At 49.9% G+C, this 24,635-nt stretch overlaps 1 protein-coding gene and 1 long non-coding RNA gene across 5 annotated transcripts in view; one reads left to right on the forward strand and one right to left on the reverse strand.

Moving 5' to 3' along the window:
- CUEDC2 (CUE domain containing 2) overlaps nt 1–2,222 on the reverse strand; it is a 30,978-nt gene extending 28,756 nt beyond the window's left edge. For 3 of the 4 annotated variants that reach the window (XM_030568740.1, XM_030568739.1, XM_030568737.1), the window contains exon 1: nt 2,085–2,222. The gene's annotated coding sequence lies outside the window, so the exon portion shown is untranslated. The remainder of the gene's footprint in view (nt 1–2,084) is intronic. The other variant, XM_030568735.1, reaches the window with a different exon arrangement.
- A 2,393-nt stretch (nt 2,223–4,615) lies between these two features.
- Nucleotides 4,616–19,705, forward strand: LOC115655450. Its single transcript, XR_004001394.1, has 3 exons — nt 4,616–4,770; nt 6,370–6,374; nt 19,694–19,705. It is a non-coding gene; the product is annotated as an uncharacterized LOC115655450 (long non-coding RNA).
- Nucleotides 19,706–24,635: the final 4,930 nt, after the last annotated feature.

Here is a 24,635-nt window from a genome sequence, read left to right on the forward strand (position 1 = left end):
AGTTTGACAACCCTAAAAACGAAGGCATCAAAATCAGAGGCTGTTTAGATGTGGCCTTAGTCTCAGTACACCTTCGATCTGCAGAGAAAGGTACCGTGTGGACGCCGTCAGCTATGCTAGCGCAGCCCCACGGATGAATCCAACACTCCATGGATTGCATTATGGCCTGGCCATTCCACACACGTCTGTTGGGTGTCTGACACGCGGTCTCACCCAGGTGCTCAGGCCTGGCTGCTGCGCCCAAGGAGGGCACTCAGACCAGGCACTTCGCCCCCACATGGCACTTCTGCTGCCCCTGCCACTTCCAGCGTTAGTTCTCACCTGCTGCCACCAGTGCCCGTGGGCAGCTCTGGGCGGGCGCTCACTGTCCAGGGGTGGCCGGGGCACAAGGGCCAGTGGAGCGGCCCCCAAGCTGCACCCAGCACACAGGGACCCTGCTATCTCCTGCACTCAGGGGCCCCCGGAGACAGACGCGGACGCGCTCCCCCACCCTGCCCCCCCCGGGGACAGACACGCGGACGCGCTCCCCCACCCTGCCCCCCCGGGGACAGACACGCGGACGCGCTCCCCCACCCTGCCCCCCCCGGGGACAGACACGCGGACCCGCTCCCCCACCCTGCCCCCCCGGGGACAGACACGCGGACGCGCTCCCCCACCCTGCCCCCCGGGGACAGACACGCGGACGCGCTCCCCCACCCTGCCCCCCGGGGACAGACACGCGGACGCGCTCCCCCACCCTGCCCCTCCGGGGACAGACACGCGGACGCGCTCCCCCCCTGCCCCCGCCCCGGGACAGACACGCGGACGCGCTCCCCCCCTGCCCCCCCCCGGGACAGACACGCGGACGCGCTCCCCCACCCCGCCCCCCCGGGGACAGACACGCGGACGCGCTCCCCCACCCTGCCCCTCCGGGGACAGACACGCGGACGCGCTCCCCCACCCTGCCCCTCCGGGGACAGACACGCGGACGCGCTCCCCCACCCTGCCCCCCCGGGGACAGACACGCGGACCCGCTCCCCCACCCAGCCCCCCCGGGGACAGACACGCGGACCCGCTCCCCCCCCCTGCCCCCCGGGGACAGACACGCGGACGCGCTCCCCCACCCTGCCCCTCCGGGGACAGACACGCGGACGCGCTCCCCCCCTGCCCCCGCCCCGGGACAGACACGCGGACGCGCTCCCCCCCTGCCCCCCCCCGGGACAGACACGCGGACGCGCTCCCCCACCCCGCCCCCCCGGGGACAGACACGCGGACGCGCTCCCCCACCCTGCCCCTCCGGGGACAGACACGCGGACGCGCTCCCCCACCCTGCCCCTCCGGGGACAGACACGCGGACGCGCTCCCCCCCCCTGCCCCCCCGGGGACAGACACGCGGACCCGCTCCCCCACCCTGCCCCCCCGGGGACAGACACGCGGACCCGCTCCCCCACCCTGCCCCCCGGGGACAGACACGCGGACGCGCTCCCCCACCCTGCCCCTCCGGGGACAGACACGCGGACGCGCTCCCCCCCTGCCCCCGCCCCGGGACAGACACGCGGACGCGCTCCCCCCCTGCCCCCCCCGGGACAGACACGCGGACGCGCTCCCCCACCCTGCCCCCCCCGGGGACAGACACGCGGACCCGCTCCCCCACCCTGCCCCCCGGGGACAGACACGCGGACGCGCTCCCCCACCCTGCCCCCCGGGGACAGACACGCGGACGCGCTCCCCCACCCCGCCCCCCCGGGGACAGACACGCGGACGCGCTCCCCCACCCCGCCCCCCCGGGGACAGACACGCGGACGCGCTCCCCCACCCTGCCCCTCCGGGGACAGACACGCGGACGCGCTCCCCCCCCGGGGACAGACACGCGGACGCGCTCCCCCACCCTGCCCCCCCCGGAGACAGACACGCGGACGCGCTCCCCCACCCTGCCCCCCCCGGAGACAGACACGCGGACGCGCTCTCCCACCCTGCCCCCGGGGATAGACACGCGGACGCGCTCCCCTGGAAGTCCCAGCCGGACAGACACGGGCTGCTGGGGAACGCAGCCCCAGGGGGGCGGACAGGTGGGGGAAGGGTGCACTGCGGGGGCGGGGCGTCACCTGGCCTCCTGCGCGTCCTCGCCGCGGCCTCGTGCTGCCTCCGGGCCGGGTCCCGCGCAGCCAGGTTGAAAGCAACAGGTGACGCCCTCCGCCATAGAGTTGGGACCGGGAGGCTAGAGCAGCTCCCGCCTGGTCGAGCTCCTGCGCCGCCATCTTTGTTGTGGGCACGAGGGCCTTCCCCAGCCCGCTGCAGTGGTTTGTGCGCCTGCCTGTCCCCCGACACTGCCTGGCCTGGGGCCACCCCTGCCACGAACCCCCGTGCTCCTCCCGCTACCTGTGCTCCCCACAGTCCTCCTAAAGTTGCCAATTTTCTAGTCACACAAAACGGAATGCCCTTGCTCCGCCCCCTTCCCAAGGCCCCGCCCCTGCTCACTCCAGCCCCCTCCCTCCATTGCTCCTTCCCAACCCCCACCCTCACTCCCTGTCACTGGGCATGGGCGGGGTTGCGATGTGGGCTGAGCTGAGAGGTTTGGGGTGTAGGAGGGGGCTCCGGGTTGGGGTGTGGGAGGGCATTGGGGCTCCGGGTTGGGGTGTGGGCTTTGGAGTGGGGCCAGGGATGAGGGGTTTGGGGTATAGGAGGGGGCTAGGACAGGGGATTGGGGTGCAGCATGGTATGCGGGCTCCAGGAGGGAATTTGTGTGTGGGAGGGGCTCAGGGCTAGGGCAGGGCTTGGGGTGTGGGATGGGGTATGTGGTGTGGCCTCTGTGTACAAATTTGGGTGCAGGAGGGGGCTCAGGGATGGGGCAGGGGCTGTGGGCTCCAGGTGGTGCTGACCTCAGGCATCTCCCAGAAGCAGCGTCACATCCCTCTGGCTCCTAGGCAGAGGGTACGGGGGCTCTGTGCGCTGCCGGTGCCTGCAGGTGCCACCCTCATAAATCCCATTGGCTGCGGTTCCTGGCCAATGGCAGCTGCAGAGCCGGCGTTTGGGGCATCACATGGAGCCCCCGTGGCCGCCCTGCGCCTAGGAGCTGGACATGCTGGCTGCTTCCAGGAGCTGCACGGAGCCAGGGCAGGCCTTAGCCCCACTGTGCTGCCTACCAGACTTTTAGGCCTGGTCAGCAGTGCTGACTGGAGCCACCAGGGTCCTTTTTCAACAGGGCATTCTGGTCAAAAACTGGATGCCGGCAACCCTAAGCTCCCGTCCCTGCCCTGCAAGCCCTGCTCCTGCCCTCCGCAGTCCCTGTGCCTGCCTCACCATCCCTTATCCCTGGAACCCCTGCAGCCTGCCACCGCCCCAGCCATGGGACCTCTGATTACATCAGCAGGGTGGAGGTATCTCCATGGCATCAGGCCATTGGACTGTTTCATAAAAGTCCCCAAGCAGCCATGCATAGTTTATATTATCCTACTCCTACTCCTCAGCTACATGGGTTTGGGCCAGAGTCTGCTCTCCACTGGGCCAGGAGAATGCCACTCAGGTCAATGAAATTATTCCACATTTACATTGGCGTGAGAACAGAACCTAGTCCCATTTTTTCTTTTTATTCGAATGTATGTACGTTCTTCCCTGGCATAGTATGAACATATTCCCCCCCTTGACTTCTTCGACTGCTGCTCGCTGCACAAATCAGTATTTTCTCTGTATTTCCTGAACTATACTGCTCGTGTTTTGCCCTGATTCTTCTGCTGTTTTATCTTATTTTGGAATAGAAATAAAAGTTTGAACAGTCTTCCACAAATTTCATATTTCTATAGTGGGTTTCATCCTGTAGGGTCCCAACAGAGCTCTACATACAACAACTGAAATGCACCCACTTCTGGAGGGGAGAGCAACAGCAAGGTGCACAAAACACTGCACGATCATAAAATGGAATGGGAAGTTTTAGCCAAGGACACTGTTGGCTCTTAAGAAAAAAGATGGAAAGTTTGTAATACTCACAGTTTTTAAAGACTCACCCATTTAAGATAATCACATATTAATCAGTCTGGTGCTTAGGATAATCTAGTTTGGAAGAAGGAAGGAGCAAGGAGCAAGGAGACCTTGCTGAGGCTTGAAGCAGAGGCTTCAGGAAATTTAAATATTCAAGCTCCCTGTGATGATATATCCCATAATGCTTTATGGGAATATGACATAACTGGAATATGTTTTATGCTACATTTGTCATGTAACATATGTTATGGTCTACTGAATCTATTCATCCTATTTGTACACATATATCATTTTTGTACTTGAAGTTATGAATACTGGCTGTATACTTGCTTGATTTCTAAGTAAGCTTTGTAAGGCATTTGGTCAGCTTCTTTAGAAAGGAATTTGCAAAGTTAAGTGCCCAGTCAAGAAGCACTTAAGGAACAACGGATCTTGGAATGCTCCAATCCACATAAGAAGTCTACTTGAGGATATTCAAGGCAGCATGTGAACCATGGCTGCTACCTGTAGTTCTGAGTCATGCATGGACATGTGGCTTGCCCGTGTGACCCCAAAACTCCATCTTGGAGCTGGACTTTGATAGGTGAGAGGAGGGGGTCTCCACCCACAAGAGAAAGTCTATTTAAGCCCATGGGAGACCCCTCCATTTTGTTTTCAGCTGGTTAAAGAAACAGCCTCTCCACCCTAAGGATATCTGAAAGAAACTGGAACAAAGGACAGTAACCACAGGGGGTGTGAGTGATTGCTGGACACAGACTAGAAGAAACCAGTCTGTAAAAGGAAGGCTACTGGTGAGGTTTTTATCTGTACTCAGTTGTATTTTTGTACTAGACTTAGATTTGCGTGTTTTATTTTATTTTACCTAGTAATTCACTTTTTATTCTGTCTGTTACTACTTGAAATCACTTAAATCCTACTTTCTGTATTTAATAAAATCATTTTTTACTTATTAATTAACCCAGAGTATGTATTAATACCCGGGGGGGCGGGGGAAACTGTGCACATCTCTATCAGTGTTATAGAGGGTGAACAATTTATGAGTTTACCCTGTATAAGGTTTATACAGGGTAAAATGGATTTATTTGGGTGTAGACCCCACTGGGAGTTGGGCTTCAGAGTGTTAAAGACAAGAACACTCCTGTAAGCTGCTTTCAGTCAAGCCTACAGCTCTTTGGGGACGTGGTTCAGACCTGGGTCTGGGTTTGCAGCAGGCAAGCGAGTCTGGCTCAAACCAGGCAGGGCACTGAAGTCCTAAGCTGACAGGGCAGGAAAGCAGGGGTAGAAGTAGTCTTGGCACATCAGTTGGCAGCTCCCAAAGGGGTTTCTGTGATTCAACTCGTCTCACCCCCAACCAAAGTAGCCCCTTAACTCTGCTAGAGCCCTCTCCTTATCACTGCCTCCTCCTATCATCAGGGCAAGAAGTTTTTTCAGCTAAGGCCTTCCTGGGTCTGACCTTGGAGCGTTCAACTCCCCTGTTCTCACCGTGCACGTCCCGGAGTGGGGCCACATGGACGGGATGCCTGGAAGGCCCCTGCGCCCTAACTCCACAGCCAGCAGTGAATCTCAGCCAGTGTTGTAAAACAGAAGGGTTTATTAGTTGGCAGGAACACAGCGTAGGTCAGAGCTTGCTAGCAGGATCATTCAGTAAAGTCTGTCTTGGGGGAATTCAGGGCCTGGTGCCCTGGACTCCCACCTCCGAGTCCCAAACAGGAGACTGACCAGTTCCAGCTGCCTGATCTCAGATGTGCAGGTTGCCCCTCCTCATTCCTTTGTCTCTTTCCTGGGCCAGCAGGTCACTTGGTCTGCACCGCACCTCCAGCTGATTCTTGCAGAGAAGGGGGCCCAGCCATCTGTTGCCAGGCTACAGTGTCCTGTTCACTGTCCCAGGCAGCCAGGCAGCAGTCACACAATGACCTCTAGGGGTTGCTGCAATGATCATACATGCTTATCCCACCACCTAATACTTGAGTAACACACTGGAGAAACTGAGGCGCAGTATTCAGAGAAGACTTTGTCAGAGTGGGAGACCTGTTTGCTCATGAGTGTGGTGGATTTTGACCATGTATTGAATGGGACCAGATGAAGATTGTTCTTTCTCTGAGTTGTTATTGGCTGGTTGTTGTGCAGTGGGTTTGACAGACCTGTGCATTTCCTACCATTTTAGCTTGTGGGGAGGTGGTGATTGTTCTTCAGCAGCCTTCACTGTAACACAAGGTCGTGTTTGTGTTCGAATTTAAGTCAGACTCAGAGAAAAGCGTATTCTGCTCCACCTAGTACTGCCCCACTGGGGCCGAGTGCAGGATTCTTCTCTACAGTGTATTTGCCACACCTTTCTCCAGTCTGGTTTGGGATGTCTCCAGAGATGGGCTTCTGCTATTTCCCTTCCCAAGCCTAACAGAGCTCACTGCCCGGTAGTCTTGGTTGACATTCAGCCTCCACGTCTCCTTTCCTGAGTTAATATCATTACTCTCTGATATGTGCCCCTGAGACCATCCTAAATATTTCCTCTCTCTCCATGGTATTTACACTCTTCAAATACCAGCATACACAGATCATGTCTTCCCGCTGCCATAGTCATCGCTAAACCAAGCCCCCTGTTCAACGAGAGCCATCTTTGCTCTTCTATGGGCCCATTTTTTTTGCTTGGCAACAGGTCCAGTGTCAGTATAAAATGAGCCTGGTTTTGCTTTAAAAATATTTTTTCAAGCAAAAATGGGGTTCATTCTCCAGTTACTCACCAAATGGGAACAACCCTGAATTTGGAGAAGCTTTGCGTTCCCCTATGAATGCTGGGCATACTGCTCCTATTTACAGAATGCCATCTTGTGCCTTCAGAGGAGGATACAGCCCCTCTTCGATTTCAGTTTTACAGGAGACTGTTTCAAGTTGCTGGTTTTGCAGCAGGACAGTGAGAGAACAGAACACTGGAGCCCTCTGGTGATGTGATGTAGAAGGCAGGCATCTTAAAGTGAGCGATGCTCTGAAAAATGACATTGCCATGGTCTCTTATTTCCTCAGTGACTTCCAGAACAAATATGCTCACTTTCCACTCCTAGAGATATTTCTAACTGTCAGCCCCACAGTTGCACAGCTAATTTGACCTACACAGGGAGGTCACTACTGGACTTCTCAGAGTTTTCTGGACCTTCCCTGGTTACATGGGGTATCTCTCTCGGCTTTTTCAAGCCCCCTTAATTTATCACTACATCTGAACTTAGCCGGCACTTCTGAAGTTGCTTACAGCGGACCAGAATCTCAGACTGTAGCTGCTTGTGTTTCCTAGTGCTCACAGGTGTAAAAAATTTTTCATGACATTAAAGTGAGCAGTTAATCCACTAATCACCACCACAATGCAGGAATAAATATTGGCACTTTTCTAGCACCATTCACCCAAGAGTCCAAAGTGCTTTACCAACTGTAAAGACCCATGTTAGCTAGAGATCTTTATCCTCATTTCACATACGGGAAACCGATGCTCAGAGAGGTGGTGTGACTTGCCCACAGCCAGGAATGGAAACCTGGTGTTTCGAGGCCTAGGCCCCTGGCCCCCTCAGTATATCTCAAACACACACAGGGAACAAATAGTTTGAGAAAGAAGATGACTTTTTCAGTCCCACTGCTGACAAAACATTGAACAAAAAGGGCCAATGTTCTTGGGCTGGGTGCAATGCCTCCAGGTTGGGAAGGGAGCATTTTGTATCGCCTTTGAGCAGTTCCCAAGCAGTGAGTGGGTAACTGTGCAATATGGGTCCTTTCAGGGTGCTGGAAAATACAGGCATCTAATGATGCACTCCAGCCACTCGCCAGGTAGGCCCACATCCTCAAAGGTATTTAGGCTCCTAACGTCCACTGAAATCAGTGGATGTTAGGAGCCTAAATATTATGAGGATCAGGCTGTAGTGATCACAGAGACTACTTTCCAAAAGGGAATGGGGCCCTTCACCCTGCTAGGTGGGAGACTGTTCTGTGGGGGTGATGTATTTGTGCTGCTGAAGACAGAGTTAAAAATAGCTCTTTGGAGGAGGCAAAAGGTATCACAACAAATCCAAGCAACAGCTTTTTGGTAGACAATACAAAAACTGCAGCACAGTCAGGTGTTTTTTAATCTCCAAAATATCTGTGAAGTTGTCCCTGTGGGCATAGATCTCCCCTTGACCTCTGGATGGGATTATTACTGTCATGCCAGGCAGCTCTTGTAAATCTTTGCAGCTCTTGCAAAATGCAGTATCATGATTGCTCAAAAGGCATTGCCTATGACCCTTGCAACGCACTCTCCTCCTACTTAGCGTGATTTGGGAGCTTTCTAGGAGCATTTCCAGCTTTGGACAATACACTGCCACCTGCGAACAGTTCATTGTCCTGGCTGTGGCAGTTGAAATCTGTGGGCTCAGAACTGCTGACTCTTCTTATGCGTATTTATGGACACAGGGCCCATCCCATAAGGCACTATGATGTTGGAATGTCATTCACCCCTGCCTCCACCTTCATATTCATATTCCAGGCCACATGTGTGATATCCTTCCAGGTCAGGCTAAAACTATTTTGGATTCTTTTTAAATCTGTAGTTTATTGCACACCTGTTAGTTGTATGTTGGGAGTATGATATTGGCATGGCCTCTTCTCTTGGATGTAGTTGGCAAAGTCAAAGTCGCCCACTCAGGATTAATTGCTTTCTGTAGCAGCTGATCCAAACCAAAATCCAACCTCTTACCTAAACTTATGTTGAAGTTTCAGAACTTAAAATTCAGAGGCACAACAGGATCTGCTCAAATGTGCTTCTGAATTTCACAGATCCCTTGTCTATGCAATAGGCACAGTCAAAACTCTGGGTCAAGACACCTTTGAATTTTGAGGATCCAAATTCCCTGTCTTCAGTCTAGTATGAGGTCTAAATTCTCTTTTGTTCAAGTGCAACTAATTAAAAGGTTTTGGCACTGGACTGGGACTCAGGAGGCCTGGGTTTTATTTCTGGCTCTGCCACAGATCTATTGGGTCACCTTGGGCAAGTCACCTCACCTCTCTGTGCCTCAGTTTCCCCATCTGTAAAATAGGGATTGTAGACAGGTACACAGTCTCTGAGCACACCCCTTTGGGGTATAGCATGCCAGTGCACACGCCTGCCCCAACTTCCCTTCATGTTCCTGGAAATAATCCAGTCATAGCTAAGGTCTTCGAAAAAATATTCCCATTCTCCTGGGGTCTAATTTATTACCTATCATTCCGTTCCCTTAAAGGTTGTGATGCTCTGTACCTCAGGGAACACCCTGCACTCCCATGTCCATCCTTATCAAAGGATTGTGTGGTATCCAATGCAAAGTTTGTCATGTCAGGTGTCTTCAGAAGGCTCATGATGCACTGAGCATGGTTGTTACAATAATGTTGTAGTTTATAATTTCATGTATATAGTTCTGAGGATGAAAATGTGTCCTCATGGCTTAAAGCAAGCTCAGGCAAAAACTCTCCAGGAGCAGAGAGACAGTTCACACCTCATCAGGGCAGGTATGGGACAAACCCAGCCCAGCCTCATAGGAACAAAGGGTGCTGTCCTAGGCAGCAACAAAAAGATCTGTTGGACTCTCAAGGGAGTCACCCCCTTCCTTTGGCCAGTTTGAGACTGCAATGAGGTAGTGCTTACCTGACTCTGAAGGTGTGTGGGAGCGGGAGCAAAGCCAAGAGTGAAGAAAGGACATGATAAAAGGGAGAGACATTTGCCATGCTCTTCCTCTCTCTTCCACCTACATCTACTGACACAACACCAAGTGACTGAAGCACTGATCAAAGGGGAGAGCCTAGCAGAAGAGAGAGCAACTAGCCAGCCAGTGGTGAGAAGCACCTACGTTTGTAAGGATATTGAAAGTGTTAAGATCAGCTTGGAATGTATTTTGCTTTTATTTCATTTGACCAAATCTGACTTGTTATGCTTTGACTTATAATCACTTACAAGTTATCTTTTTAGTTAATAAATCTGTTTGTTTATTCTACCTGAAGCAGTGTATTTGGTTTGAAGTGTGTCAGAGACACTCCTTGGGATAACAAGCCTGGTACATACCAATTTCTTTGTTAAATTGATGAACTCATATAAGCTTGCAGTGTCCAGAGGGCATAACTAGGTTCCTAAGGTTGTGTCTGGGACCGAAGATATTGGCTAGTGTCATTCGGTTGCACAATCCAAGGAGCAGCTTATATGCCAGAGGCTGTGTGTGAACAGCCCAGGAGTGGGGCTTCTCACAGCAGAGCAGGGTAGAGTGACTTAGGAGACTAAGAGTGACTTAGGAGACCACTAGTCAAGAGAACACCAGAGGGGAATGTCACAAAGGCTCCTTTCCACTCACCCCTCTTGTTTAGGATTCACAGTGCTTCTTGGGACTGTGGCTTTAAGTCCTGGATTCCCCAGCTCAGAGCTCACTCCTGAAATTTAGGGCCTCCAAGTCTTCCCTGGGATTGTTTCCAATCCTGGCCTCCACAGCCTGGAAACTGCCCCAAGGTACAGAAGTTTCACAGTTGCTTGGGACAACATAATAGCTGGGTTCTCCCTCTCAGCCATGCCTCCAACAGCTCTCCTCCTGACACTGACTGGAGCCTCCTTCTGTGTCACATACTCAGTCTCTTGATCCTCCTCCAGGTGGCTCTCATAACCCTGAACACCAGTCTACACTGGCTGGGAGAGAAGGGAGCCTTGCCCCACCCACTCCACATGGCTCTTTGTATCCTCTTACAGGACCCTCTTCCCTCTCCCAGACACTGATTGCTCCCCAGGACCAACTTCCTCTCTCCTAGTGATTGCTCCACTAACTTCCCTGGGCACATGGCACTGGCTTCTCCACCTCCTTTGCCCTTAAAAGGCCAGTACCCCATAACAGCAATAACAACATGGAGCATCTTCGTAGAGTGCTTTGAGATCAATTAGACAAGAGCCAGGTATTATCATCATTACAACTAGGCCACTTGTTAATCCACCCACCAAAGCAGCAAAGCGCCTGATCTCAAGATGTGGGAAACAGAAAGAAACACTGAGCTGAGATAGGGAATCTGCATGCTCAGCATTTTGATAAATAAGATATGCACCAGCCCTAGGGCTCCAGGTAATTTGTGGTTTCTGGATGTAGATGGTCTATGTTTTTTGGCCTAAATATTCCCTATTTTGAGACAGTGACATTAGTGGCCTTTTTAAGGTGTTAAAGAACCTGTGTCCTTTTCTCATATTCATGGAATGTATTCCTGGAATATGGGGAAAGGACACAAGGTGTAGTCTGGCTTCATGCCTTCCCTTGATTGCTCTGGGGTTGGAGGATTTGACTGATGCACAGAGACAGAGCATCAAGTGGTGCGAGGAATGGGCGATAGGATCCAAAGTCTTTAATCTGTAGGTCACTAGTCCAAACCCAGCCCTGGTAAGTAGTTGCCATAAATTATCACCCTCTGACAACGATCAGGTTTAATCCCATCTCTGGGTGTCCACATCTCCAAACCCATCACTGCGCTTGGTGTTCATTAGCCCCAGGATAGGCAGGCAGGCCTGGCATTCTAGAGACTGAACTGGCCTCTCAAGTCACATTAAGGAAGGTTGTGCTGCCCTTCTGTCCTGGGAGTTTCCTCCAAGGACTATTAATGTGGCACCTTTGCCAGTAAGCAATGCAGAGCTAGTGAAATGCAAAGGAACACACTGTATCCCTTGAGTCTCCCAGCAAGGATCCGATCATCTCCGTAGGGTTTGATTTCCTTGGAAGTCTGGGCAGCGACAAGCCAAATCTCCTTTTCCTCAAGGATTCCAGCCAAGGGAATACTCTGACCTTCCAGTCTCAGGCTGGCTGCTTGGTTGGGGTCTGAGACAGAGTCTATGCCCTAGTGTCTGGACAGCAGGTGGAACTTCCATAGTCCAGCTAAGGTTTGCCACTAGTGGAGGAGAAAGTTTTGCTGCATTCTGACCTCTGAAAATAGTGCTGATGGAGAGCAATACAGCAGCTGAGCACTAGATGTCACTCCGAGGCCACAGTAACAGCTCTGCAAGTGTGGGCTACAGGATCCATCCTGCTGGGGACCCGTGGGAGTGTGGACTCCCAGAGAATTCCACGGGGGAGGGAACCAGGCCTGCAGTCCTTGCATACTCCTCCCATGCCATGATGGTAACAAAACAAAGAATGGAAAGGTGAATCCAGGGCCACTGGCAGCAAATTCAGCTCCCTGCAACCTAGAACCAGCGGCAGGTGCTTCAGATGGGAACTAAACCTCCGAGTTACCAAATAATCTCCCAGCTGCAACAACCCAGGGCACAGGTGTCCATAGTTATGTATCAGGAAGGAGGAGGGAGAGCAGGATGGAGGGGCATGTATGGCACAGTGGGTGCAATTTTTGGAAGGTTTTGGGGACGGGGCAGTGGGCTGGAAGCTTATAGGTTCTTTATCAGGCCAATTCAAGCTCCAAATTTAGTTTCTCTAAGAACAATTTTATAAAACCCCCAAATCAATAGCAACGTGTAGATGAGAATTAACAGCCCCTCTCTACACACCTTTCCTTCCACTGCCACCCAAACATTGCAGCACTGTGCTAGTGCATGAGACACTGAAACTAGCTAGACACTGACTATAGAGGGGACTGGACTAGATGCCCTCTTGAGGTCCCTTCCTATCCTATGATTCTATGAGTTGTGAAATTCCAAACCAATTTTTACGACTCCCAAACCCTGGGAGTGTTCGGGTCTAGATTCTGGTTTGCTGTACCAGAAAGATAAAAGCCAGCTGTGGAGTTTGGACTCCGAGTTGGGCTGGAGTCTGATCCCCCTCCCACGGTTCTGGGGTGGGTGTGTGGATTCCTCTCACTGGGACCTGAAGAGTCTAGTTCACTAACCGAGCTGAAGACGGGGCCTTAAGCAAACAAACTGTGCAAGTGACTCAGGCTCCACAGTATCCTTCAACAACAGCTCTTATTCCCCGGCCACACAGGATGACACTAGCCCATCACTGGAAATAGATTACAACAATGTTTCTCTATGACAAGTCTGTGGACCAGTGCTGGTCCCTAAGATCTCCCAGACACAGGTTAGAAAGGCAGCAAGCCGGTCCCTGATATCAAAAAGGTCAAGAAATGCTGGGTTACAGGATCCCAGCTGGAAAAGTGTTCTAGAACATGGGCATGTCAGTAACGCTGAAAGATAGTGAGATTCTGTGTCCTGACCTAGGGGAAATGGGAACGTCTAAGTGGGTCAGTCACCACTGAACCCGACTGAGAGGGTGGCATATATTTCCACCCACTTAGAGGATGTCTGAAATGCTTCCAATTCCATGCACAGGGCCAGGCAGAACTGCAGGGTCTCAATGCCTGGTGGCATTGGGAGAAGGGATTTAAGTTTATTAGGAACTGGGGAACCTTTTGGGAAAGGAGGAGCCTGCATAGGCATGAGGGTCTCCACCTACACCAAAACTGAACCAGATTGCTGGTATGCAAAATTAAAAAGGTTGTGCATGAGTTTTTAAACTAAGGGCTGGGGGAAGCCAATAGGTGTGGAAGAGCACATAGTTTGGACGTGGACATACCTTAGAGGAGGATTTATTAAAGGGGATACTGTGTAACCTAATAAAGAGGAGAGGAAAGAAGTTGATAAAATACAGGTAGGAACTGAAGTGAAACAATCAAATGAAAAGGAGTCCCATTCAATTACATCACATGAAGACAGACAGCTAAATATTGACAAATTTTGTAAGTGCTTGTACATAAATTCTAGAAGTCTAAATACTAAGATGGGTGGACTTGAGTGCCTAGCATTGAATGAGAATATTAATATAATAGGCATCACAGAAACTTGGTGGAATGAGGATAATCAATGGGACACAGCAATCCTAAGGTACCAAATATATAGGAATGACAGTGGGTCGTGCTGGTGGGGGAGTAGCACTGTATGTGAAAGCAAGCATGGAGTCAAATATAATAAAAATCTTAAATGAATCAATTTCTTTATGGATAGAAATTCCATGCTTGAATAATAAGAGTATAGCAGTAGGGATACACTACCGACCATGATTGTGACGGTGATTGTGAAATGCTCAGGGAGACTAGAAAGGCTATGAAAACAGACAACCCCATAAATATAGGGGATTTCAACTGTCCCCATATTGACTGAATATGAGTCACCTCAGGACAGGATGTAGAGATAAAAAAGTGTGTAGATACCATTAATGACTGCTTCTTGGAGCAGCTAGTCCTGGAACCCACAAGGGAAGAGGCTACAGTAAACTACAGTAAAAAAAACAGAATTATCAGACACATAGATGAACACGATTTGTTGGGGAAGAGTCAAGATAGCTTTTATAAAGGGAAATCATGCCTCACCAATCTATTAGAATAGTTTGAAGGAATCAATATGCACGTGGACAAGGGTGATCCAGTTGATATAATGTACTTGGACTTTCAGAAAGCCTTTGACAAGGTCCCTCACCAAAGGCTCTTAAGCAAACTAAGCTGTCATGGGATAAGAGGGAAAGTCCTCTCCTGCATCAGTAACTGGTTAAAAGACAGGAAACAAAGGATGGGACTAAATGATCAGTTTTCACAGTGGAGAGAGATAAATAGTGGTGTCTCCCAGGGACATGTACAGGGATAGTGCTATTCAACATAGTCATAAATACATTAGAAAAGTGGGTGAACAGCGAGGTGGCAACATTTTAGATGATATAAAATTACTCAAGATAGTTAAGTCCAAAGCCAAGGGTGATGGATATAATAGGCCAGGGAAGGCTAAACCTACCCTGGCGCAGCTGCCGGCAGACACCTGGGCCCTGGTGGCCTCGCCTGCAGTCCGCCTCTTCCCCTCCCTGCTCTGCCCCTTCCCTGAGACCCCCACTACCTGCCACTGCCTGGTGAATCTGTCCCTTGTCTCCTCCACTCCACCCCCTTCTTCAGAGGTCCCTGCCACTCGCTGCATCCCTCCTCATACCTGCCACCAGGACCCACAAGACTGCCCCTGCCTGCCATGTCCCTCCTTACCATCCTTTCCCTGGAAGCCAGTGGAGACTCAGCTCCATCTGGGCCCAGAACTCGGGGCTTGCGCCAGCTGGCAGCCCAAAGTGGCATGAGGTTCAGGGTGCCTGGCAGTCTGGGGTGGCCCAGAGCAGCTTGGGGCTCATCCAGTTGTAGTGGTGGTGGTAGGCCTGGTCCAGGGAAGTGAAGGGAAGTGGAAGGAATAGTGTAGGGGTGGGGCCTCAGGTGGAAGGGTCAGGGCCAGGGGGCTAGCCTCCCTGAAGGGGGTTTTCACCTGCTGCCCATGTCCAAAACTGACTGTGAAGAGAGTCACAGAGATTTCACAAAACTGTCTGACTGGGCAATAAAATGGCAGGTGAAATTCAATGTTGAAAAGTGCAAAACAATGCATAATGGAAAACATAATCCCAACTACACATACAAAATGATGGGCTCTAAATTAGCTGTTTGCACTCAAGAAAGATCTTGGAGTCATAGTGGATAGTTCTCTGAAAACATCTGCTCAAAGTATAATGGGAGTCAAAAAAGCAAACAGAATATTAGGAACCATTAGGAAAGGGATAGATTATACAACAAAAGTCTCATAATGCCACTACATAAATCCATGGTACACCCACACCTTGAATACTGCATGCATGTTTGGTCACCCTGTCTCAAAAAAGATAGTGAGAATTGGAAAAGGTGCAGAGAAGGGCAACAAAAATGATTAGGGGTGTGGAACATGAGGAAGCACTTCTTCCCACAACGCACACTCAGTCTGTGGAACTCATTGCCAGAGGATGTTGTGAAGGCCAAAAATATAACTCGGTTCTAAACAGAATTAGAGACAGATCCACCAATGGCTATTAGCCAAGACAGTCAAGGATGCAACCCTATATTTTGGGTATCCCTAAACCTCTGACTGCCAGAAGCTGTGAGTGGATGACAGGGAATGGATCACTCAATGATCGCCTGTTCTATTCATTCCATTTGAAGCATCTGGCATTGGCCACTGCCAGAAGACAGGATACTGGGCTAGATGGTCCATTAGTCTGATCCACTGTGTCTATTGTTATGCCAAAACAGAGAAATTTACTAACCCTATCAGAGTCTTCAGGGTTAACTCTGTGCCCCAGACTCTGCAGAGGAGGAAGGGAAATTTACCGTGGATCTGAATAGATGCCGCTCATGAGGGGACAGGAAAGGCAAACTGTGTCAAAGGTTTCTAGTAATCAATGAATATTGTGCCTCTTGCAGTCCTCCAGTGTCTCTGTATTAGGAACTCTGTGGCTAAGCGAGTTATGTTCCCCTCTAGAGGCTGCTTCACATAGAGGATAAGACCCTCCTACCACTATTAGCTAATTATTACCACTATTAGTTTCTCCTTTAGCTTACATGGCAGAGGCCTGTGCTCTGAAGCAGTTAGTTACAGAGGTGGCCTGCATGAGGATTTGAATTGCTGTGGGGCTCAGATGCTCTGGAGGAGCAGGGGCAGTGTGTAATGCATTGGCTAAGTGTGCTGTGTCCCCCTGAACTGGTTGGTCCACATAGAGGATAAGTGCCTACTGGAGCTACTGGCTAAGGGAGAGGCTCCATTAGCTTGAGTGGCAGAGGACTCCTTTCGGTGCTGAAGGTTCAGTCCCCACTGCCAGCCACATGGGGGGTGTTACATAGACATACAGGGATCACCAACCCCACCGCTGAAAGGCAGCCAGCATGGGGTAGATTACTGCAGCTATTCTGCAGCCTTGCCCAGTTTGGGATGGGAGATGGTGTCCCCTCTCCCTGGAGCACCGACCCTCGCAGGGAGGAGGTTGTGCAGAAATGCACAGCATGTGAATGCATACTTTGTAGAGTGTGCATATGTCCATGCTTGTATCTGTGTGCATATTTCCTGTGACTGATTACCTATCTACCCATCCATCTCTATACACATACACATCCATCCATCAGGCCTGAGTAGATGAATGAAATAAAACCCACATAGCTACTTCCCTCCAGGAGGTTGGGCTGGTTTATCTTTCACTTACCCCACTGTAAATCTGCAGTAACTACATTGACTTACATGGGGTTACTCTAGATTTACACTGGGGTAATACTAAGGAGCAGAATCTGGCCTTTTCTACTTAAATTACACCACAGTCACCACAACAAAATCCTTTTATTCACTAAGCCACCCAGCCCCTATGCTGGGCTTTTTGTCGGTGACATCCATCTTCCGGGGCCCTCCTTGTGTTAGCATTGATCTACAGGGGAAATAGAGAACACGGCTGTGTTATTATATACCCGGCCGCAATTGCTGTTCCTGTGATTGAGTGTACATAGAGAATTTTTGAAACATGGCCATTCTAACTTATTTTGTCTTCCTGTCAATAGCATGGCACTTGTCCAAATTATGGATCAATATCAGCTGATCTTTTTATGTTAAACTGTAATGAAGTTGCCTCTCTTATTGGAGATGTGATTTTGCTCCAGGCAATGGTTTTAACTGAGAACTTTTGGAATGGAAATGGGGGTGAGAGGAAGGAGGGGGAAAGAAGAAGGGATAAACAAGGTAAAAGGGGAAAACAGTAATGTGAGAAAAGGGAAGGGAAATGAGATGGAGAAAAATGGAAAGAGCAGGGAGGGAACTATGGCAAGGAGTGACCTATTATGGCTATGTAACAGAGAAGGACTAGGACCTGCTGGTCTTCTTTGGTTTAATGGATGTATCCTTAAAAATACCAACAATAGACAGCATGGGTGAAATCCTGGCCTTATTGAAGTCAATGGCAAAATGGCCAGGCTTTCCCTCTCGGGCTGCTGCAAGAGTTTTCAAAATGAATTAATTAAAAAAAATGGAATGAGGAAGGAGGAGCAAAATTAGAGATGGAAAGGACCTTCTAGGTCAGCTTATCCACCCTGCTGCGTCTTCTGCAGGTCTTAGTCCAAGTCTGAAGGATTTTAGCATATTTCCCGTATCCAAGGCTTGCCTAGCAGTTGGGGCACAGAGTACATGAATGTCTGTCAACTCATCTGTAGCCTATTTCTGGTCCTGCCCTGTCTCCCAACCTCTTGTCATCTTGATGGGAGTTTGGGGTCCCAAGAAAAGAATCAAGAATGGCTTTAGTATGTCTAGTTTTGGTGAGGAGAGTCTAGAGGCCCTGAGAGGGCAGAGTGTCCAACCTTTGGGAGGAGAGTCTGGGAGACAGTGTTTGGTTTACTTTGGGGAAAAGAACCTAGGATAAGGTCAAGTTGATATTTTTGGTGCTGGTGAGGTCAGTCTCTAGGGGGTGAGGAAGTTGGTGTTTTGGTTCTGGGAGCAGAGTGATGTTGGCATTTTGGCTTTTGGGGAAGCGTTTACAGATGTCTTGATTTCTGGGACCCTAATGGTCATTGCTCTGATCCTCAAACCATCTCCCAGGCCAGCTCAGCAGAGTTCACTCTCCGTAGCTTCTTCAGTTGATATGGTCCCTAGGTTGCTTTCCATCAGTCTTCTCTCAGAGAACATGCAGGGCTCCCTGGAGTCATCCTTCCATTGCAGCCCTCATTAACGCTCAGCCCTGACCAGCAGACCTTCACGTCACACGAGTCAGAAATAAGAAGTTGCTATTTCTTATGTGACCGTCTTGTAATTCTCTCTCTTTCTCCCCCTTTGTCATCTTCTCACCTTCCTCTCATTGCCGGCTCTTTCAGCCCTAGAAAATAGGGTTAGGAAACTTCCTCAAAGCACAGCTACATAGGCCATTTGGCCATCTACTAAGGTCATGTCTAATCCTTCCTAACCTCAGTCACCTCCCTTGGGAGTCTGTTCCATTGCTCTGATCTCTCTCTGAAAGAGGAATGGATTCTGCATAGTGATAAAAGGGTTTCCGGGGTGCCCATCACCTTAGGATTTAGACACCACTGTGGGTTCCAAAGAAGGGGAAGGAATCGTCGCCTGGGGCACACCTTCAGGAGCTGGGGTTATGTTGCATCAGACCTAAGTTGCTTCTTTCTTAGCTCATTCTCATCTTCTCCCTTTTCCACTCTCTCTTTCTTCTGATTCTCTTCCCTTCTTTTTTCATATGCTCCCTCCCTTCAATTCTCTCTCTGGGTTTTTCCTTTCTGTCCCACCCTCACTGTCCCACTTTCCCTTGCTCCAGGATAAGGGGGTGGACATGCATGTTCTACCAATCCAACTTTTATTATTACTATTGTTTTTGAGTATAGTAGCAGCTAGAGGCTCCCACTCAAAACCTGGGTGCTGGGCCCCATTGTCCAGATTCATAGGAAGTCTCAGTCCAAGCCTTGGAGAGCTTACAAGCTGGGCAGGCAAAGATAGGAATGCTAGCCCCATTTTACAGAGGGAACAAAGGCACAGAGACATGAAGTGACTTGCTGGTGGGTCAGCCACAGAATCCATAGTAGAGAAGTGACCACAGCGCTGCTTAGGTGGAACTCCCATTTTGAGACAGCATAAGCCTGAGTGAAGAATGAATGAGGACACCTTTTGAAGGTTTAGAGAGTTATTTGGATCCAAATTCCGCTCTGCAGAGTAGGACATGAAGGTGAATCCTACATCCTGTTGGGTTTCTATAAGTGCTCTGTTTTTAAATGTCAGAACTCGCCTTACTACAACTTTTGATCTATGCTGTGTATCTGGCCCTCATTACCCCAGTATCTGAGCATTTCACTTTCTTCAGTGTATTTATCTTCACAGCTCCCTATGAGGTAGGGCAAGGCTGTTATCCCCATTGTACAGATGGGGAACTGAGGCACAGAGCCACTTAAGTGACCCACCTAAGGTCACATGGGAAGTCTGTGGCAGGATATAGACTTGAACCCAGGTCTCTAGTCCTGGCTGCCTGCCCTACCCACTGAATCATCCTTCCTCTCTGCATGTTCGCTCTCACGCATTCCGATGGAAGCTCCAGGTTCACAGGCCAGCTCTGCGTTCTCAGCAGGCCGCCTCTGATCCGATCGGTAATTGTCCTGTGATTATATTTAAGACACTTAAAAAATAATCATTTAGGGAGCTGCTCAGCTGTCAAGAGCCGAAATGCCCCAGTAACAGCAGAAGGAGATAGTAGCAAATTCTCTCATATGCCTACAAGGCATTATTCCTGATCACCATACTAATAATTATTACTGCTGAGCACTTCCCAGCTGCACATCTCACAGAACTTCACATGGGGGACAAGGCGCAGGGTGCTTGTTTTTACAGATGGAGGCGCTGAGGTGCAGGAAGGTTAAGTGACTAATCAAAAGATAACCAAGGCCTAAACCTCAGTGGGAGTCAGGCACCTAAATCCCTTGAAGGATCTGGGCTCAAGGGCCGGCTCCCCAGCTCCATTGGAGTCAATAGGCAAAGCTCCCAGCCTGAATATTTTAAAGTTAACGGGAACTGGGTTTCCAAATCACCTGGATGGCTTTGAAAATTTCAGCCCCATTGGCTTCAGTGGGGGAGGATTAGGCTCAAGGTAAGTCAGGGGACTGACCCCAGGTCTAACTCTATGGGCCCACTGCAGTAAATTGACCTAGCTCCACTGAAGTCAACAAAGGCCTGCAGAGGGTCTGACCCTAGTCTGGGGCTGCTAGACCACCCCAGCACAGTAAGTAATACATGAATTCAACACATCCTCCACGTGGAGCAGGAGCGAAGGCAAAGCAAAACCACTCGCTGTTGCCTGTTAAAATCTCATTAAAAAGCACAGAACAGGACTGAGGAGGCCACCACTGCTGCTTCTACTGAGCAGGACACTATAAACAGGCCACCTGTTTACACCAGTGCCACGTAGGTGTAACACGTTTCCATTGTCACCTGGCAGCGTTTTACCCCCAGTGTGCTGACACTAGGGGCAGGGCAACAGGGAACCAAGCACTGGGAACCCAGCCTAGTGATAACTGACTGCACTATCGATCATCCACTGCCTGTTCCTTCCCAACTCTCTCCAGGACAGGAGATGATGCACATCAGCGATACGACTTCTTAACAGAGCATCCACTAAGGATAAAGAGCGGTGCTGTGAGGGGAAAGAGGGGTGGTTTCAGTCCTAGTTCATAGACATTGAGGGAGTTACACCAGCAATCAGCTTGGCCCTGCGATTTGGAGCCTTTGGAAATCAGACTTAGCACCTAGCACATCCTGGCTGAAAGCTCTGCGGGAGAGTCACGCACAAGGTAACCAAGAATGATTTAAATTGTAGACAGGGATCTTTCCTGTCTTGCATTAGCAAAGAAGTGACTGTAAATGGGTTAAATCCATTCCTGGCATCACTCAGCTGACTCCAGTGGAATTACACCAGGGATGAGTCTGTCTCTGCACTTTACATAGATTCACTGCATTTAAGGCCAGAAGGGACCCCTAGATCATGTAGTCTGACTTCCTGTATATCACAGACCACAGAAAGTCACCCAATTACTCCTTTGGCCAGCCCAGGAACTTGTGTTTGACTAAAGAATCTTTTCCTGAAACACACGGAGGCTGGATCTGAAGACATCAAGAGATTCAGCCCTTCCCTGGCTAGTTTGTTCCAGTGGTTAGTCACCCTTACTGTTGTACTGATCCACTACCCCTCTTTCCTTTAAGCAGTGGATGGGAAACTGGATAGGACTCAGGAGACTTGGGTCCTGCTCCTGGCTCTCCCACTGATCTCAAGCAAGTCATGACCTCGCTCTGTGCCTCAGTTTCCCCATCTGTAAAATGGGGCTAATGACATTGTTTCCTCCTTTGTCAAGTTACTTGACTGTATGGATGAAGAGTGCTGTGTATGAGCTAATTGTATATCCAGGTCTCCTATTCTTGCTCTTCCCATTTTCCCCATCCCTGGTAGAATCATTTCATTTCACTGTTTTTTTTAGTAACTGCTGTAGTTCCTGGGTATGGTGCCAACTCTTTACTAAAATGTTACGTACATTTGCTTTACAAAAAAAACCCAATACAAATTAAAATATTAAAATAAAGAAAAACCACCATTTTGAGCAGAGAATCCCAAATTAGCCTTCCATTTATCAGAATGCAGCACACCAAAGACCCCTTTTAGATCACAGCAATTTACTCATCTCTATAATTAGGTGTTGTTGTTGAGGGTTGTTTCAGCTTCTCTTTAATAGCCAACCCAGGATCTCGCAGCTGTCACCTACTGGTAGCAGGGAACTTCATGGTGCCAAGATTGTTAGAATTTTGATCTCTTGCCCCACAGCACAGGACACCAAGCACCTGCTCTAAAGGAGAGCCATTATTAGCAGTATAGGGCTTTTGACACACAGCTGAGCAGTTCTGGATTCATCGAGTAGAGGACAATGGTGCAAATAAACATCAATATATATGCACATGCACACACACAGACTGTTCATTACACTACTGTGAAAGTTTCACTTATTTGTAAATAGCCTTTGGCTGTAACTACTGCCTACCTGTCTTGGTCCTAGAGAGGGCCCAGGCCACGCCCCTGTGTGGCTCCAGGGATCAGAATGACATATCCCAACTTCCTGTCTTTAAAATGGGTGCAGTGCTCCCAAATTTGGGCTTCAAAATCCAGATCTGACTCCAAACATTCCCAGATTTGGGGGAGTTTAGGTTTGGCCCATTATATAGAGAGGTTTGAGCTGGGAACTTGGATCCAAATCTGGGTCCAGGGGTTTGGTTCTGGCCCATTTAGCTGCAGCGCTCCTGGCTACTGTTCTGCTTGCTGATAGGCTTTAATCACAAGGATTGACAGCTGGGTACATGCTAAAGCCTCTCTACAGAGGGAAGGGGCCTTAACCAAATGTCACTCACACAGGATATAAGCACTTCATTATAGGAGCTCATTGCTCAGGAGATGGGCACTGTGAAAATGCCATCCATACACGAAATTACACAGCAAGTGGAGGCCCATGGCTTCTAAGGCTACACAACAACTGAAAGGGTGACCCTAGGCTCATCCATTCTAGCTTTACTCTAGCTAGCACGGCTAAAGTAGCAGCAAAGAGTCCGTAGCACAGGGCAGTACGCGAGTACAGAGTCACGCTGAAACCTGGGTGGTAGCGTCTTCCCTGCTATTCTTAGAGTGCTAGCTGGATTAAAACTCCCATGGGTACCCAAGCGGCAACCACAATGCGCTGGGGCCTTCGGAGCCCTTCACGCTCAGCCTGCGACTACGCTAGAGTCAAGCCATGTGTGACCCTAAAGCATCCACCTCTATAAGCAGTGGCTATAGCACTGAAGTGGCAGGTGAGTGAGGCAAGGCTCTTCTCCCCACTCGGCTCTTGCATTTAATCAGCTGCTCAGGACTGGCCCAGTCCCTGTGCTTCTATGAACAAATCAAAGATCCTGCCTGCAGACCTAATCAACTTCAGGGCTTGGGCTTTACCATGCCTCAGCTGCTGTCCTGTCCCACTCACAAGGGTTCTGCACCTGTCTGCTTGCTCTTTTATATTCCACCCTGGGCCTTCAGAATGAGTTATGCTCCCTTTATCCTAGGCCTCTATAGGTCTCGGGGGTTTGGTGCCCTTTTCCTGCATCCTTTGGTACCCCCACCTTCCTGGTTATTTGGAAATCTGGTCCTCTGCACCATGCCCTCGGAGGGGCTCTCTCTCTCCCCATGCAGCCCTGCCCCCAGCATTCAAGTGACACCTTAATAAAAAGCTTCCCTCCCTTATCTCCCCTCTGCTTGCTGCCTCCCTAGGCTGGGGATCAAGTTCCCAGCTCTTTCACACACACACACACCTGGCCATAAAACACTGGGTTTGTTTTTAACCTCAAACCAGAGAGCTTTAATTAAAGAGACAGTGACCTCTTTTATGAGTTTGCTCGCATAGGGTTTCAGGGCTATTGTCACATGCAGCTCACATAACACCACAGCTCTGCACAGAGCTCCATTTACACATCCCTCCCTGGCTTTTTGCTTCCTCTTTTTGTTTTCCTGGCCCAGAAGGAGGTTGTTTGCTTGTTTACCCTAGGGCCAGGATGTCTCTCTTTAATAGCACCCTGTCTGGGGGATTGCACTCAGGATCTACCCTCCTGACTGGAAGCATGCAGGTACCACCAACCCTGCACAAATACTCCTCTATAATTCACCCAGGAAATCCTTTCCACCTTTGGATCTCCCCAGACTTGCTAGCTATGAACAATTGTCATTAAAACAGCTCCCTACTCCCCCACCCACCTTCTCCCAGCAAGGCACCACATCTACAGAACTTGGGCATTTGTCACCATGACTATTTGTCAGTGTTCATTGGACTATTTGGCCATCTTAATTCATTTGCAGGTACAGTGTAAGCTCAACAACAACCTCAGACACAGACATCCAGAAGAAATACACACCCAGAGGCATGCTGCTGAGTACACACAAAGGCATGCAGACACATACAGAAGACACACACAGGGCATGCAGCCAAGACATACACATACAAAGACATGTAGATGCATATTAAAAAAACACACAAAAAGACAAAACATCCACAGAAAGATATACAAGCATACAAAACTACAGGCAGAAACAGATAGAGAGGCATGCAGAAACATTTATATGCAATACACACACAGGCTCCAAACATGTACACGTATACATAGAGGCAGGCACAGATTTGTACAATTACACAAGGACAAACACAAGCATATTCAACTGCACACACAAGTACCCACCAGGGTCCTAGTGGTGGAATCCTTATGGGTGTTGAACATTTACATGAGTAATCCCATTGTCTTCAATGGGATTCTACTCATGTGAGTAAATACTCACCAACACAAGTTGGTTGCACAACTGGACTGCAAGGATTACACAGAG

This window comes from Gopherus evgoodei, chromosome 7 (genome assembly GCF_007399415.2).
Source record: "Gopherus evgoodei ecotype Sinaloan lineage chromosome 7, rGopEvg1_v1.p, whole genome shotgun sequence".
NCBI classification, from domain to species: domain Eukaryota; kingdom Metazoa; phylum Chordata; order Testudines; family Testudinidae; genus Gopherus; species Gopherus evgoodei.